Genomic DNA, 4,553 nt, shown 5'->3' with positions numbered 1-4,553 from the left:
AGTGGGAGTTATATTTATTTTAAACAATTAAAAACTTTTTTAAGGCTCCGAAGTTTCCAAACTAATACGTAATTATTGATCTGTTGAGACCGTGGTGATTGCACCAGCTAGCACANGTAGTGTTAAAACAAGCAGAATAACTGTAATTAGGATAAATCAGACTATTAAAGGAGTTTTGTCTACAGAAAAATGTTTATGAGTTATATTGTATTCATAATTGTAGAGATACAGTAATAGCTCCCATAATTAAAGAAATTCTTGCACTATGTAGACAAATATTGTAAAATCTACTGACGAACCTCTGTAAACTTTTATATTTGAGGAGAGAAGAGGGTATACTGTTCAACCAGTTACAACACCGGAGCTAATAAATNTTTTTAAAGTAAGAAGTATAATAAACGGTAATGGAAGTCAAAATCTTATGTTATTNATTCGTGTATAAGCTATGTCTGCTGACCCAATCATTAAAAGGACAAGAAAATTACAAAATNTTCTAATTATAAATGGCACAACTATGAAAAAAATTATAGTAAATGCGTGTTCTNTTACAATAAAATTATAAAGTTGATCATTGTTAATGATTGCGCCGCATGATCCAANTTTAATNCAAATAATTATTTTCATTAATGACTCGATCATATGGCAAATATAAAGTAGAGAATTCCAATATCTTTATGATTCGTTAAATATAGTCATTTGTTCATTATATAGTTATAATAAATTTACTATAGTGGTAGTAAAAGNAATTATAAAAATTAGAGTGCTATGTCTGATTTAAGTACTAAATTGTAAAAGTATTTAAAAACTACTGTTTTAATAATAAAGAAATTTAAGGGGGTATTTAATTTATAAATATACTTTTAGGTACTAATCATCAGTTTGGATTAAAATGTTTAAGATTTATAAAATAATTATTTCTTAAACTTCTAAGGCTTATAGTTTACTACTAAATTAAAATTTTTAAAGTATTATAATTAAGGGCGTAAATAAGAGTAAAATAATAAAAGCAGAATTATTTAAATCAAAACTTGCTTTTTTTGGGTAAATTTAGATTTAAAGTTTTTTACAAATATGGAATATGAAATTATTTTAATGTGGATAAATGTTATTAACACTGAACTAAATAAGAGAAAGATTATTAATATCATCATATTTGAATTTTTAATAATAATGTAAGTTGTGAATTAGCTGAAGATAAAAAAACAACCTGGTGGCACCCTGGAGCCTTCCCTCTTTCATCGCATTTAATAGACATGGAGGTTTTAATGGATATACTCTCCCGGATAATAATTGGAGAAGAAGAGTCCCACATAACTNCGGTCCTCCTCCAGAGGCCGGGGTGAGTAGCATTCACTTAGACACCGTTCAATTNGACACGTTGCAATTAGACACGTTGCAAATAGACACAGAATTTTAGACACGGTTCAATTAGACACGGTGCATTTGGACACACAAGAAAATGCGCACCGTTCATTTANACACCGTTCAAATGCGCACTGTTCATTTGTACACAGAAATATGCNCACCGTTCAATTAGACACCGTTCACTTGCGCACCGTTCGTTTGTACACAGAAAGATGCGCACCGTTCAATTAGACACTGTAATAATGCGCACCGTAATAATGCGCACCGTAATAATGCGCACCGTAATAATGCGCACCGTAATAATGCACACCGTAATAATGCGCAAGAGGGAGTAGAGTATCCCTCTTGTGATTATCCCGCTTCAATCGGAAATCTTGACACATTCCGAGGAGCTCCTTACAGAATTGTCGAGTTAGTCACTCGCTTTGATTATATAAACATGGACTTCCAATTTTCCCCAATTTTCCCATTTAAGCAATGCATAAGCAGCGTAGATAAAATAAATAAAAAATAGGCATCGCCTTTGGGNCAAAAAGCGGGAAATTCAAATATCCAAGAAGGAAAGTACAGTCAAAGATTTAAATTGTAAACAATTACTTATAAAAACTGATTTAATGTACCTAATTTAAAAACTTTATAGTAGATACTAACAATTTATGACTTAACTAAAAATTTATAATATAGTAACAAAGATATTGTTAAATTATCGATATATACTTTTCCGTATTGTTAACTTTTTCGTATACCTGATAAAAATATCATAAGCCTTAAAAGTAAGCGTTTTTTTANGTATGATTTTATGTATAAATAAGCAATAAATAATTTTATTTATAATAATTTGTATTTAAANTTTCGTAAAACACATAATTCTTTAATGTGATCTTCAATATTTGTAAACAAATGTTGCATGTCTAACTTTTTAAATGTATTTTTAATCATTTTTTAGTAACAAGTGTTTGATGTTAAATTATTATTGAATTTATAGNAATTAAAAATTTTACGCAAAAATATTCAAGCTGATGTCATTTTCTTTGTGTTGCTGTTTGTAATTTGTGTTTCTACAACTTTCACTAATACAATAATAAACCATTTTGTTTTATTTTTTCAGAAATCACTTATTTTTTCTGTTTTATTTTGCGAATCGCACATTGTTTTCATGCGCAACATAGAAACTGGAAGACCGCGTAACCTCCACATGTGACTCGTTAGTNATTGGCCCAAACTCACAATCACAAAGAGCGCTTTTCAATGTTGTCTACGGCAGAATCGGAAAAAAGCCGGGGTACTGCGCTTCATCTCTCTTTCTGTAGCTTCTTTCTGCAACATTACTTGTTTACAAAAGGAAGCCACCGCTAACCAACTCCTCTCAAAGGTGCAGTCCGCCCGTATCGGTAACCCATATATGGCTACCGACTCAGTATAAGTCTCTTTACCCACGAGCAATTGTACGGCTATTTTCTGTATAATACCTCTGCAGAAAAGTTANAACAAATATAATTCTACAACATTATTATCTATAAATAAAGTCTATTTTACGAGAGAAATGATATTTATAATAAAAACAGTAACGCTAACTAATTTTATATAACTTCAAACCAAAGTAAAAGTTTAGTTATTGTGTTACATACAATTTTTCAAATCAAATTTCACATTTTTTCTTATACAAAAAAAACAAATATTACGTATATTAGTATAAACATATATATTTTACACTTTTGAAACAAAGTATTAATGTATGTTATGTGATATCACTACAACATTGTTATCTATAAAATCTATTCTACAAAAAAAGTGATGTATCCCGCAACTTACGACCTTAATTTAAATGACGTATTTCTAAGATCATTTTGGAACAAAACTCTTATTATCATATTACCGAGATATTATACAATACTTTCTGAAAGTAAGCGTTTAAAAGTAATTTATCATGTGGCCGATATTTTGGCCAAATTATCTCAAAATGTTTTATTGAACATTATAAATATTTGCATAATAATGTGTATGTAATTAAAAAACTTTTCTCAAAGTTTTGCAGAACTTTTTTANTCACAACGTTTTTGTCGAGCTGTCAAAGTTATAGTACAAAGCTAGCGTACGCTGTATTTGGTTTTTTTGTTTGTAGTAAAATTGTTGCAAGCAATGATTTTCGATATACTCGAGTAATTAAAAACATTTATTAATTCATTCATTTTCAATTATTAGCAAGAAATTTGAAAACCATCATTTTGATGGGCTTAGTAGNATCAATTTCTCTGAACTCTAATAAGAATCAAATAAAATCATGTAGTTTGTGTCATGTGTTTTTTTTATAATTTAACTAAAACAAACATTTTTTTGTAACACAATGGATTTTAAGCTAGTGTAACATATAATTTACAAAAGAATCGTGTGTATTATAAGTATCGATGTTTCTTTTGTTGTAATTATCCACGTATTAATATGCTGTAAACAACGTCGATTAAAAAAAACATATTTTTTCTTAATCTCCTGAATTTCGTGTAGAGATGGTAATGTATGATTTTCAAAATGTTTTGCAAATGCTTGAAACATTGCTTGTTTTTCATTTGAATTCTAAAAAAAATAAAATTTGGATNTTTTATCTATATGAAATGTAAACTAAACATCCTAGATAAAGTTNTNAACTAAATTTTATTTTGAATTATTACATACTATATAATGATTTACATGTTTAAATAAACATTTGTTTAAATATCTAGCAAGTGAGTCACAATGACCGAATATCTCTTTACTATTTCAATATTAAATGAGCTTTGTTCTTAAAGAATCAAGCACAAATCTTATGGGAAATGGCTCCCGGTCACATTGGCTGAAAATTAAGTATAATGTTCNTCACGATGTTTTAATTGAAAGTTCTCATAGGCACAAAGTCCGAGAATAAACAGTTTTCAAGTTGTTGAAAAAAGAAGTACAGAAATATGACCATCGACAAAACGAGTACAGCAGTTTGACTCAGAGTTTAGATGGAGATCAAATTTATTCAGTAATCCCTATAAACTCAAAATAATATACTAATGAATACTAAGATATATGCAGATATATAAACGGTTAGAAAACCCGTTCGCTAGGTTTTGAGCAAGAAATATTCATGTATATGTATAAATGATATATCAAGGGGAATATACGATCAAATAATAATTCTCGCAAGAATATCTTGTTGGCAAGAATAA

This window comes from Pseudomyrmex gracilis, unplaced genomic scaffold (assembly GCF_002006095.1).
Source record: "Pseudomyrmex gracilis isolate BER0280 unplaced genomic scaffold, ASM200609v1 scaffold_1936, whole genome shotgun sequence".
Lineage (NCBI taxonomy): Eukaryota > Metazoa > Arthropoda > Insecta > Hymenoptera > Formicidae > Pseudomyrmex > Pseudomyrmex gracilis.
The sequence above is the reverse complement of the archived record's forward strand: the minus strand, read 5'-3'. Positions refer to the sequence as shown.